The 13718-nt window shown below is 45.8% G+C and overlaps 5 non-coding genes across 5 annotated transcripts; all 5 read right to left on the bottom strand.

Moving 5' to 3' along the window:
- Window positions 1-8202: 8202 nt before the first annotated feature.
- On the bottom strand, window positions 8203-8318 carry LOC116675824 (U5 spliceosomal RNA). Its single transcript, XR_004328552.1, has one exon. It is a non-coding gene; the product is annotated as a U5 spliceosomal RNA (small nuclear RNA).
- A 1606-nt stretch (window positions 8319-9924) lies between these two features.
- LOC116675811 (U2 spliceosomal RNA) lies at window positions 9925-10115 on the bottom strand. Its single transcript, XR_004328540.1, has one exon. It is a non-coding gene; the product is annotated as a U2 spliceosomal RNA (small nuclear RNA).
- A 277-nt stretch (window positions 10116-10392) lies between these two features.
- Window positions 10393-10509, bottom strand: LOC116675818 (U5 spliceosomal RNA). Its single transcript, XR_004328546.1, has one exon. It is a non-coding gene; the product is annotated as a U5 spliceosomal RNA (small nuclear RNA).
- A 1695-nt stretch (window positions 10510-12204) lies between these two features.
- Window positions 12205-12395, bottom strand: LOC116675810 (U2 spliceosomal RNA). Its single transcript, XR_004328539.1, has one exon. It is a non-coding gene; the product is annotated as a U2 spliceosomal RNA (small nuclear RNA).
- A 279-nt stretch (window positions 12396-12674) lies between these two features.
- LOC116675823 (U5 spliceosomal RNA) lies at window positions 12675-12790 on the bottom strand. The gene has a single exon (XR_004328551.1). It is a non-coding gene; the product is annotated as a U5 spliceosomal RNA (small nuclear RNA).
- Window positions 12791-13718: the final 928 nt, after the last annotated feature.

The following is a 13718-nucleotide window of genomic DNA, read 5'->3' as shown; positions in this document are numbered from 1 at the left end:
TGTCCCGGAAGCGCTCCTTTCCACAGTCCCTACCTTTTTGATAGTCGTCACAGATGTACACATCTGTGTTTTTGTAGAAACTATTATACCCCCACCGCAGTCCTATAGCCTGACACAAATCCGGGTGATGTTCTTTGTGGTCTCGGTCCCATACGCATGTTCCAACCCCAGAATTAATGCTGCAACTCCCACTACTAACTACTGCTAGGACAACTGTTGTCTGTTTCCCAAACCCATTGCCTTCCAGTTATGGTGTACTATGCGGGGCTGTTCCCCGCCAAAACATCTCTTCCATCTATACATTTTGGATTGCTTTTCTAATTTCTGCCAATGGCGGCTAGGAGGTGCGGCTGGGGCACAATGTGTCAGGTGGGTGCCAAGGTGCTCCTTTTTTACCTTTAACCTGGACCGAGTGTGAAGTAACCTCCCTCACTTCGTAAGGCCCGGACCACCTGGGGTCAGTCCACTTCCTCTTGTGAACTTTGACCCTGACCCAGTCGCCTACCTTGACAGGTAGTGTTGCTCCTCCTGCGGTTTCCTGTTCGCCAACTGGACCTCGTAGAAAGGGCTGAAACCAGAGATGTTAGCTTTTTTCATATAGTCTGTCATTTCTATTGCTGAACATCTAACATTGGCATGTGGCCTCCATCTAGTGGAGGTCCTGGCATTTTTCTCCCTGTCATTATTTCGTGGGGGGTCAAATGTGTTTTCTCGTCCTTCTGAGGACCTCATAGCCATGAGGGCCAATGGGAGCGCTTCTACCCATGTTAACTTGCTTCCTGCACATGCCTTGGCTATCTTAGCCTTCAATGTCTGGTTTGCTCTTTCCACCATTCCCTGTGACTGTGGATGATAAACTGATCCGAAGGCATGAGTGATTCCCAGGGCCTGTTCTACTTCTCTTAGTAGTTTGTTGTTAAATGTGTGCCATTATCTGACCTTATTTGCCTGGGGACCCCATACCTCGGGATGAGTTCAGTTTTTGAGCCATTTCACCACTGTTTTTTGCGTCCTCTTTTCTGGTGGGAATGGCTTTCTACCCACCTAGAGAACCTGTCTACCATCACCAGAAGATACCTTTTTCCCCCTACCACATTTTCTGCGCCATATCAGTATAATCTATACTGATATCTTGAAAACAAGCTGTGGGGACTGGGTACGCTCCGTTTAGTGTGGTGTATGGTTTCTGAACATTATGCTCTCCACACCCCTGCATTCCTGACAAAATGTGTCACCATGTCCCTCAAATTGGGGTGCACCACAGCTCAGACAGATTCAGGAGAGTCTGTTTTCTTCCTTCATGTGTTGGTCTGTGTGCCTCAGGTAGCAACATTCTGCACATCTCGGCTGATGCTGCTATCTTTCCTTGATGAGACCTCCATATCCCATCTTTGTCTTTTGTGGCGCCGCTCCGCTGCCACTGATCCATTCATAGGCTCCTGCCTTTTTCTGCATTTCTAGAATGTCTTTAGGCTCCAGTGCCATTGGTTGTGATTCTATCTCTTTCGATAGTACCATCTGTTTTGGGGAGTATCCTCCCGCTCTTTTGGCTGCAGAATCTGCTGCCTCGTTTCCTGCACTTACTCTTCCTTGCCCTGCGTCATGTCCTTTGCATTTCATTATGGACACCTTTAGTGGAGCGGCAATAGCCTCCACTAGCTCCATTATCTCCTTCTGATGTTTTATGGGCATTCCTGCAGAGGTGACGTATCCTCGCCTTTTCCACATGATCGCGTCCAAGTGTGCTGTTCCATGAGCATAAGCAGAGTCTGTAAAAATGTTCACTGTTCTTCCTTTGGCTAGCAGAAGGGCTGCGATCAGAGCTTTTTTTTCTGCTTTCTGTGCTGACGCTGGTTGGTTTATTATTCCTGCTTCCAATGTCTGATGTGTTCCATCTGGGTGTTGTTTGGACTACTGCATATGATGCTTTGTTAGTCCCATCCTTTGTTTTGTAGCAACATCCGTTTGTGTAGAGCCACATTTCAGCCGACATGTCTGGTACGTTTTCCAGATCTGACCTTATTCTGCTTTCTGGGCTGCTTCTTCCTCGCAAACATGTGGCACTCCCTGTCTACTCATACTGTTGGCCATGTTTATTCCTTCTGATGAGTAGGTGATGTGCGTTGGGTACAGGCAGTCTGCAGTTTTTGTTTCTCCTTGTGGCACTGTATGCAAATTCCTTGCTGGCCAAAAAAGCTGTGACACATGTGTGTGTGGATTGTTATTGGATGGCACATTACAATATGTGCTGTTTTGTCAATGGATTTTGCCAGCGCCGCTACATAGCGGGCACAGGTTGTCTGTCCTTTTTCCACTGTATCCAGCCTTGATGAGTGGTACATCAGTACATGTCTGTCTCCCCCTTTTTTCTGAAATAAAATGGCATTGAGAAAGCCATTGTTTTCAGAAACATCCATATGAAATGGAGTGAGTAGTCTGGGGAGGTGAGTGTCTCTGCCCTTGCTAGGGCACTTTTGAGGTCAGAGAAGGCGGCCTCGGCCTCTGTTGTCCATAGGAGGGGGCGGTGAGACAGCGATGACCAGCAGCAGCCACCAGTTCCCTGAGCGATGTAGTTCTGTTGGTATAGTCAGGGATATGTGAGCGGCTGTATCCTGTGAGGCCCAGAAAAGACAGCATGTCTGCAACTGTGATGGGAAGCGGGTGATGCAGAATAGCCTGTCTATGGCTGGGAGACACCCCAAGGCCTGCTGATGAATTTGTCTGCCCAGAAAGAGGACTTGTCTACTAGCAACTTGTACTTTGTCCCTTTTGACCTTGTAGCCTTTTGAGGCTAGGAATGTCAGCAGTGCCATTGTCTGTTCCACACAGGTGAGGGGATCTGTAGCAGCCAGCAGAAGGTCGTCCACATACTGTATGAGGACCACAGTTGTGGGAGTTGCAGCTGCAGAAGATGAGATTTGAGGATCCTGTTGAACAGTCCAGGTGAGTCTCTGTATCCCTGTGGCAATCTGGAATACGTGTATTGTTGACCATTGAAAGTGAATGCAAAGTACTCCTGTGAGTCTTGGTGTAGGGGCACAGAGAAGAAAGCATTGGCCAGGTCAACCACTGTGAAGTGGGTGAAGGAGGGGTTAAGTGTGTCAAAGAGACATGTGGGTCTGGGACAGGATGCACAGCTGGGACAGTAATGTCATTAATGGGTCTGAAGTCCTGCACCATGCGCCATCCTTTTCCTCCAGCTTTGGGGACAGGTAAATGGGAGTGTTCCAGGGAGAACGAGTGGTATATATGACACCAGCTTCTAAGAGTCCCTGAATGGTTGGAGCTATGCCTTGGACCTGGTCAGGGGTGAGTCTATACTGTGGTCTGTGAATGACTGTGTGGTGCTGCGGTCTGATTGTAACAGTCACAGGATGTGTTTCTAAGAGTCCAGTGTCATATGGGCCGGTGGTGAACAGATGCTGGGGAAGAGTTAGTAGGGCGGTAGCTGCGCTGGGATGGTCAGTGCAGGGGAGTCCATGTTCTCTGGGGAGTGGGAGAACTTCATGCAATGTTTTCTCTGTTGTGTGAGGCCCTTTAAAGCACCACATGTCTTCAGCGTCAGTGTCAGCTTTTAGAAGGCCAGGTGTGGAGGTGGGGAGCCATTTAAATGTTAGTGCACGTTTTATCATAGGGCCCAGGGATCTGGCCTGCTGGCCAAATCCTACTGCGAGTGTGACATGCGGGGAAGAAGAGTCCCAGAGTGTGTACCAGTCTTCAGAGGAGTGCGTTAAGACCACAGAAGCAGCCACCCCTTCTTTACCACAATATATGCCTCTGCATAAGAGAAGTGGGTGCTGTCCTTGCATGTTTGTCTCCCAGTCATCTTGATATGGGGTGTCCAGGTCGTCAGCTACATGTAGAGTACAGTGTACTTGTGGAGTGGGGACATGTAGGGGTGCAGTCTGTATATGGCTGGTTTCAGGATGTTGAATGCATGTTGAATGGAGGGTGTGTCAGGGCCTGTGGGAAGCAGGCGTAACCAATATACATATTGGTGTAGTTCTGACACTGGGTTGGTGTGAGGGGAGAGATGGTGACTGGGGAATCAGGAGTGGATACTGGAGGAACAGGAGTGACATGAATGCCATCCACATTCATCCATATGCACAGATTCAATTTACACATAAGATCTCTTCCTAATAAATTTACTGGGCATGCAGGGGAAAGCAAAAAAGAATGTGTGTGTGTTTGTGAGTTAAATTCGGTTAACAATGGCTGTGTGAAGTGCTGTAAGATAGGGGTCCCACTGACTCCCATAACTGACTGAGTTTGAGCTGAAGGAGGGAAGTAGGTGGAATTTAGACAGGAGAACGTTGCTCCTGTGTCTGCCAGCATTACATGTGGTTTACCTTGAATAGTGAGGGTAATGAGGGGTTCTGTGGTCAGACCAAAATGAAAATCAGTGGGAGGACACCTTCATTGTGGACCCTGTTGGTCATACCATTGCTGTTGTAGGGCCTGATTAGCGGGGGACAGTGGCCATGGCTCACCGGGTATGGTTGGGGTGAGGGATTTCTCCCTGGCCCTCTAGGGGGCTGTGCTGGGGGCTCTTGGCATTCTCTTGCATAGTGGCCTTGCTGACCACAGTTGTAGCAAAGGAAGTAGGCTGAGAGGTCCTTCCTCCAGCCTGGACCTAGTCATTCCTCCTCCTCTCTGAAAACCTCGCCCTCTTCCTCTTGTGGGCCAATTTGCTGGCTCGTGTTCGCTGGCCATGGTGGTTGTGGGGTGGTGGCCAGGAAGCTTGTGCTCTCTGTAAGAGTTGAGTGACTGCTTCCAACACTGGGGCTTCTGACTGTTGGGGGTTCTGTGAGACTGTCATTTGTTTAGCTTTGCTGGGCTTGGGCTTGTTTAATTCTTCCAGTTGTTTCTTAACAATTGAGTTTGTAGTCTTTTTAATTCATCTTCTTGTTGCTCTGCTCCTTTTTGGTGTTTTGACAGGAAATGACGCACATTCTCGCCCCATGTTGCATCGGTCATTGTTTGCAGGCCTACTACTCCTCCTAACTGTGTCTGAACTGCTGTGGGTAATCCCCCTAGTACCCCATGGCGGAACAGCGCCACTGTGGCGGCGGACTGGTCCCACGGTTCCCTCATAGCACGCTGCCAAATTTTTTGCTCTATCTGCATAGGCATCAAAATTTTCATCACTTAGTCTTTTTAAATCATGCCATGCTGCATGATCCCCAACTGTGGGATACATGCGGTGCAGCTCAGCCCAAATGCCAGGGGTTACTGCTGATGCAGGCACTGATGCGGGAACAGTGGGTCCAGCTCCCCCTCTGGTGAGGGCAGCACTAGCTTCATCTGCTCCCATTACTCTACCCAATACTGCTCTGAGATCTCCCAAACACAGCTGCACTCCTGCTGTAAGACTATTGAAAGCTGTGAGGAAATGCTCAGCCCCTCCTGTCAGGGAGGGGAGTTTTGCACACAGAGCATCTAAGTCACCAAAACTGTAAGGGGTGTACATCAACAGTCCTCCTCCTCCTCCTACTGGGCGGAGTGGGCATTGTAGCCCCGCCTCTGGTGTGTGGCGCGTCTGCTCTTCCTCACTGAGCTCATTCACTGTTCGACGCAGCTGCTCTTGCTGCTCTTTTATCTCTCTGAACTCTTTGTTAAGTCTTTCCCTTATTCTAGTTGATCTTCGCAGCATAACTTCGTCAGGGTCCTCGTTGGTAAATTTACCTTTAAATGTGCCTGCTACAAAAACGTCTTGAGGACTTTGTGATCTAGATCTGGGCCTGCGTTTATGTCGTTTTTTAGTCCTTTCCCTAGAGCTAGAGCTTCTGTCTGTTTGCTCACTTTCCCTGCTGCTGTCTGACTGTTCGCTATCTTCCTTACTTCCTGAGTCTTGTGGGGTACTATGGTGAGGTGGACTGGGTCCTTTTACTGACATGTGAAAATGCTCTGGATTTTGTTGGCAAAAAGACGCTGAATATGGGGTACTAGCTTTGCTTGGGCCGGCTGGGACTGTGGCCGCTGGTTGTGGTGGAGCCGCTGCTGCTCCCCCTGACGCTGACTGTACCATTAAATTTAGATAACATTCTAAATCCTGTACGCGGCCCTCTAATGCCGGTATCAATGGGTCCTGTGGTACGTCTATTTGTAATGCATTTGGCTGTAAATGGGCAGTTACCACTGGGGCTTGGACTGTGGGTTTTGATGCCGTTGGACCTGTATACGGCGGCGGTGGAGTGGAAATTCTTAGGTTTCTTATGTCTGGATAAAAAGGGTTTGTTGGCGGGGGCGCCTCAGCGGGCAGCGGGGTTTTCTCTGCGCTAGCGGTTTTATTCTGTTCAGCTTCTGTCTCAGTTTTTGGTGAACTTTTGTCATCTTGTTTTGTCAATCCCAATTGTTTCTGTATTGCATTTGTCATTTTCAACCCCACCCCATATTTCTCTTTCTGCGCTTCATACTCCTTCTGCTTTGGTTTAGTCAATTTAAACCATTTTCTTTTCTTTTCCTCCTCTGCCTGCCTTTCCGCATACTCCAACTTACTTTTTCATACTTCACTATTTCATTCACTTTCTCCGGGGACGGCGCCCCTTCTCCCTCAATCCATCCTCCTCTCTCCCATTCTTTCACAATCTCTTTTGCTACTTTCTCCTCTCCTTTATTGCCATACTTTTTCACTGCCCCTACTAACACTTTACCATAAGGGGTCGTCATTTTACAACAAATAAGCAGTGAGAAAAAATCCAACAAGCCAAACCACAACAAAAATCACACATGCAACAACGAACAACTTTTTCATTAAGACTCCATCTAGAGCCTTTTTATGTACATCTCTATAATCTTTACAACTTAAAAAGTGACCTCTCACTCCTTCGCACAAATACACTCGCGGTGGACTCGTAATATTACAATGACAATCTGTTAACTGCAACTCTTTTTCAGGATGTTCACACAGAACCAAGGGTGGCAATTCACAATCACTCATCTGAACTATCTGTCCTTAGCAGTCTCCTACCTCGTCAACCATCTGGACGTATTTTCCTCTGACTATTTGTCCCTTTCCTCTCCTACCGCCACCCGTATTATTCAACAATTCTCTTACAACTCTCTAGTTGTTTTTCTCTGTTTAATCACATCACATGCCCCAACATTTCATCTGTTTATATCCCTTTAATTACAGCACATTCAATCAATACATTTCGCTTAAAACAACACTTACGACAGTTGAAATGTGATCACATCAATTTAGTTTTCAGCCAATAACAGAATTTTGATTTTAAACAGGCTTCTGCTTACCTTTTGTTGAGAGCTCTCAGTGATCACACCAACGAGTCGCAGTATCGCCGCTCAGTCCCCTTCACGGGCTGCGGGATGTCAGTCCGGTGGCTGAGCTGAACCGGACCGTGGACACAATGCCAAGGTCCAGTTGGATTCCCCTGTCCAATTACGTTATCACGTCGGGGGTCACCAAATTTGTTGGAGAAATCCTTCTATAAACTGACAACTGACTCCATGATGTATTAACACAGCGTTTATTCTTGTGGTCAACAGATGAAATGCGTTTCCGAGCAGTTACACGTGCACGGACCTGATGGAGACTTGTCTAGTACAGAGGTCCCCAAAAGGCACTTAAACAATATTGTGCTCAGGGTTATATTGGTTCCCCTTGTGGGGCCTGATTGGTCAGCTATACTGTTGCTGGGTTACACTCTCTGCTCTGCCTCTTCCCTCTTTCTTCTTATTATTTTCAGTTATCATTTACCTCACCAGACAGCTATGTTCACTCCCTCCTTAGTTTGTATGTCCTGTTCTCTGAGTTATCAGACCGTCCTGAACTTCAGTGTCCTTGGCCTCACCATCTCCTCCTCCCGTGCTCACTGTAGCATATCTGACTAAGATAGCCCTGTCTGTTCTCTCCCTCCTAGCTGTAACCCAGCTGCAAAGCATAATGTATAATATGTCACACATACACACACTCTTATTTAGTCTTTGGTTAATTCAGTATATACTTTAAGCCAGCTTTTACGTGGCCGTTCCTGAGTGCCCTGTTCATCACCACCTCAGTCATTGTATTATTTTCCCACAGGAAGCACAAAAAGTTTTAGTTAAAGACGGCAATTGTGGTTTTCCCAATTGGTCAAGCTCCTGCCAACGTGCAATATTCCCATGCTGTCACATTTTGGCTACGTTTAAGAATCTGAGTTTCCTTTTGGAGAGCATATTTGTTTTTCACAAGTACAAAAGGCTTGGCCAAACAGCAAAGCCCACCAAAAATAATTTCAACTCATAGGCGTTCCTCTCCACGGAAGTCTTTAGTAAAAGGCGAAAGACTTGTGCGTTATGAAGAGAAACCAGAGTAAGTACAGCCCACTCTCGAGAGCAGCCGAAAACGCCAGTCTTCCCAGTCCCAACCCTCGCGGTAATTCTCACTTGGTGTGCCGCTTTCCAAATCCAAGGCCTCACCTATATTTTGTCCTTGCTGTTTTTCTGCCAATCAAAAGTGCAAATCTTGCTACACTTTTGTATGGCTTTATCTTGTCAAGTATTATAACAACGTTTTGATACCAGGAACCCAACGAGGTTTCACAGATCATTCAGTTTTTAGGACAATTTCTGGCGGTAAAATCTGCCAGCCATGTCTCTTCAGGTCCGTTGACAGTTTGGGCAACGGGCAGCTTCACGTGCATCGTTAATTGTTTTTCCAGAAGACAGAAGATGGGTGCACCGTTCCCGGTGACGCTGCAATACCGGGTCGATGCGTGGGGTTTAGATTTGTGCATATACACATCAACTTTCTTTTACATTACTGCATATACACATCAACTTTCTTTTTGATTCATCATCACCATTCATTATGTCATCATCACTATTCATTATGTCATCATCACAATTCATTATGACATCAACTTTCTTTTATATTACTGCATATACACTAGGGGTGATCCGAGTGTCCGGCTGAAACGAGTATCCGTACGGATAAAGCACTTTTGCCGAGTACAAGTATTATCCGAGTAATATGAGTCAATATCCGTGCTCGGATTGAATAAAACTCCTCAACTGGCCGCGCAGCGTTCTGTGATAATCACAGCGCCCCCCCCCCGCCTACAAACCCGCTCGGATCAATCACACACACACAGAACATGGAGAAATGCGCTCTCTCTCGCTCTCTCTCTCGCTCTCTCCTGCTCCGTCAGTCAATTCGGTCTGCGGATCTGTTCCGTTAACGTTTAGGGTTTCTTCTTCAGGTTTGCTTCGGTTTGTAGTCCTTTAGTAACCAGTAGATTTCTGGTTTGTAGTCCTTACATAGTAACCAGTAGATTTCTGGTGAACGTGGGGTTTGTAGTCCTTACATAGTAACCAGTAGATTTCTGGTGAACGTGGGGTTTGCAGTCCTTACATAGTAACCAGTAGATTTCTGGTGAACGTGGGTTTCAGACATGCTGCTTGTTTTAAATGCGACTCCAGTTGCGTCTCTGCCATCGGAGATTTTTTTTTTTTTACTGTCAGCTGCCCCCCCCCCCCCCCCCCTCTCTCTGTGTCTCTCTCTTACTCACACACACACACACACACACACACACACACACACACACACACACATATACCTGGTGTGGAAATAAAAAAAATAAAAAGAACCAAAAAAAAAAAATCACACTGATCATAAAAAAATAAAAAGTTAAAAAAAGAAAGTTATATTGAATATGAAAACTCTTTTTCATTACATTTTACTTCATAATTGCAACAGCATGTGTTGTATTAATTGTTGCAAAACGTTCTGTATATAGTTTGTTTGTTACCATGACAACACCATTGATCTGAAGCTCGATGCTGTCATGTAAATAGTTTTCAAATCAGCAATAAATATAACAATTTTTGATCAACTCATATCAATTGCTCTTCAGGTCCATTGACAGTTTTGGCAACGGGCAGCTCAACGTGCATCGTTAATTGTTTTTCCACAAGACAGAAGATGGGTGCACCGTTCCCAGCGATGCTGCAATACCGGGTCGATGCGTGGAGTGAACGGAGCAAGCCCCTTTTTCAACTCCCATTGCTAAAAATCCATTTAATATGTTGTCCCCTGATAGAGGACATATCAGATATTAAACTGATAAGAACAGATACTACACTTGATCTTAGCCAAAAGGCCGAGAAGCGATGACCACCACCTCTATGCTGTCAGATGCGACCTCCCCGGACGGTTCTCAGTTGTCACGGTCCAGTAATTTTAAATGGACATAACAGCTGCTGCTTAGCACCCCCGTCCAAGCGCTTCATGGGGAAGCACAAAAGTTTTAGTTAAAGACGGCAATTGTGGTTTTCCCAATTGGTCAAGCTCCTGCCAACGTGCAATATTCCCATGCTGTCACATTTTGGCTACGTTTAAGAATCTGAGTTTCCTTTTGGAGAGCATATTTGTTTTTCACAAGTACAAAAGGCTTAGCCAAACAGCAAAGCCCACCAAAAATAATTTCAACTCATAGGCGTTCCTCTCCACGGAAGTCTTTAGTAAAAGGCGAAAGACTTGTGCGTTATGAAGAGAAACCAGAGTAAGTACAGCCCACTCTCGAGAGCAGCCGAAAACGCCAGTCTTCCCAGTCCCAACCCTCGCGGTAATTCTCACTTGGTGTGCCGCTTTTCCAAATCCAAGGCCTCACCAATATTTTGTCCTTGCTGTTTTTCTGCCAATCAAAAGTGCAAATCTTGCTACACTTTTGTATGGCTTTATCTTGTCAAGTATTATAACAACGTTTTGATACCAGGAACCCAACGAGGTTTCACAGATCATTCAGTTTTTAGGACAATTTCTGGCGGTAAAATCTGCCAGCCATGTCTCTTCAGGTCCGTTGACAGTTTGGGCAACGGGCAGCTTCACGTGCATCGTTAATTGTTTTTCCAGAAGACAGAAGATGGGTGCACCGTTCCCGGTGACGCTGCAATACCGGGTCGATGCGTGGGGTTTAGATTTGTGCATATACACATCAACTTTCTTTTACATTACTGCATATACACATCAACTTTCTTTTTGATTCATCATCACCATTCATTATGTCATCATCACTATTCATTATGTCATCATCACAATTCATTATGACATCAACTTTCTTTTATATTACTGCATATACACTAGGGGTGATCCGAGTGTCCGGCTGAAACGAGTATCCGGTACGGATAAAGCACTTTTGCCGAGTACAAGTATTATCCGAGTAATATGAGTCAATATCCGTGCTCGGATTGAATAAAACTCCTCAACTGGCCGCGCAGCGTTCTGTGATAATCACAGCGCCCCCCCCCCCCGCCTACAAACCCGCTCGGATCAATCACACACACACAGAACATGGAGAAATGCGCTCTCTCTCGCTCTCTCTCTCGCTCTCTCCTGCTCCGTCAGTCAATTCGGTCTGCGGATCTGTTCCGTTAACGTTTAGGGTTTCTTCAGCTTCAGGTTTGTTTTTAACTTCGGTTTGTAGTCCTTACATAGTAACCAGTAGATTTCTGGTGAACGTGGGGTTTGTAGTCCTTACATAGTAACCAGTAGATTTCTGGTGAACGTGGGGTTTGTAGTCCTTACATAGTAACCAGTAGATTTCTGGTGAACGTGGGGTTTGTAGTCCTTACATAGTAACCAGTAGATTTCTGGTGAACGTGGGGTTTGCAGTCCTTACATAGTAACCAGTAGATTTCTGGTGAACGTGGGTTTCAGACATGCTGCTTGTTTTAAATGCGACTCCAGTTGCGTCTCTGCCATCGGAGATTTTTTTTTTTTTACTGTCAGCTGCCCCCCCCCCCGCCCCCTCTCTCTCTGTGTCTCTCTCTTACTCACACACACACACACACACACACACACACACACACACACACACACACACACACACATATACCTGGTGTGGAAATAAAAAAAATAAAAAGAACCAAAAAAAAAAAAAAATCACACTGATCATAAAAAAATAAAAAGTTAAAAAAAGAAAGTTATATTGAATATGAAAACTCTTTTTCATTACATTTTACTTCATAATTGCAACAGCATGTGTTGTATTAATTGTTGCAAAACGTTCTGTATATAGTTTGTTTGTTACCATGACAACACCATTGATCTGAAGCTCGATGCTGTCATGTAAATAGTTTTCAAATCAGCAATAAATATAACAATTTTTGATCAACTCATATCAATTGCTCTTCAGGTCCATTGACAGTTTTGGCAACGGGCAGCTCAACGTGCATCGTTAATTGTTTTTCCACAAGACAGAAGATGGGTGCACCGTTCCCAGCGATGCTGCAATACCGGGTCGATGCGTGGAGTGAACGGAGCAAGCCCCTTTTTCAACTCCCATTGCTAAAAATCCATTTAATATGTTGTCCCCTGATAGAGGACATATCAGATATTAAACTGATAAGAACAGATACTACACTTGATCTTAGCCAAAAGGCCGAGAAGCGATGACCACCACCTCTATGCTGTCAGATGCGACCTCCCCGGACGGTTCTCAGTTGTCACGGTCCAGTAATTTTAAATGGACATAACAGCTGCTGCTTAGCACCCCCGTCCAAGCGCTTCATGGGGAAGCACAAAAAGTTTTAGTTAAAGACGGCAATTGTGGTTTTCCCAATTGGTCAAGCTCCTGCCAACGTGCAATATTCCCATGCTGTCACATTTTGGCTACGTTTAAGAATCTGAGTTTCCTTTTGGAGAGCATATTTGTTTTTCACAAGTACAAAAGGCTTGGCCAAACAGCAAAGCCCACCAAAAATAATTTCAACTCATAGGCGTTCCTCTCCACGGAAGTCTTTAGTAAAAGGCGAAAGACTTGTGCGTTATGAAGAGAAACCAGAGTAAGTACAGCCCACTCTCGAGAGCAGCCGAAAACGCCAGTCTTCCCAGTCCCAACCCTCGCGGTAATTCTCACTTGGTGTGCCGCTTTTCCAAATCCAAGGCCTCACCAATATTTTGTCCTTGCTGTTTTTCTGCCAATCAAAAGTGCAAATCTTGCTACACTTTTGTATGGCTTTATCTTGTCAAGTATTATAACAACGTTTTGATACCAGGAACCCAACGAGGTTTCACAGATCATTCAGTTTTTAGGACAATTTCTGGCGGTAAAATCTGCCAGCCATGTCTCTTCAGGTCCGTTGACAGTTTGGGCAACGGGCAGCTTCACGTGCATCGTTAATTGTTTTTCCAGAAGACAGAAGATGGGTGCACCGTTCCCGGTGACGCTGCAATACCGGGTCGATGCGTGGGGTTTAGATTTGTGCATATACACATCAACTTTCTTTTACATTACTGCATATACACATCAACTTTCTTTTTGATTCATCATCACCATTCATTATGTCATCATCACTATTCATTATGTCATCATCACAATTCATTATGACATCAACTTTCTTTTATATTACTGCATATACACTAGGGGTGATCCGAGTGTCCGGCTGAAACGAGTATCCGGTACGGATAAAGCACTTTTGCCGAGTACAAGTATTATCCGAGTAATATGAGTCAATATCCGTGCTCGGATTGAATAAAACTCCTCAACTGGCCGCGCAGCGTTCTGTGATAATCACAGCGCCCCCCCCCCGCCTACAAACCCGCTCGGATCAATCACACACACACAGAACATGGAGAAATGCGCTCTCTCTCTCTCTCTCTCTCTCGCTCTCTCCTGCTCCGTCAGTCAATTCGGTCTGCGGATCTGTTCCGTTAACGTTTAGGGTTTCTTCAGCTTCAGGTTTGTTTTTAACTTCGGTTTGTAGTCCTTACATAG

This window comes from Etheostoma spectabile, unplaced genomic scaffold (genome assembly GCF_008692095.1).
Source record: "Etheostoma spectabile isolate EspeVRDwgs_2016 unplaced genomic scaffold, UIUC_Espe_1.0 scaffold00002308, whole genome shotgun sequence".
In the NCBI taxonomy this organism is placed as follows: Eukaryota; Metazoa; Chordata; class Actinopteri; order Perciformes; family Percidae; genus Etheostoma; species Etheostoma spectabile.
The sequence above is the reverse complement of the archived record's forward strand: the minus strand, read 5'-3'. Positions and strand labels throughout refer to the sequence as shown.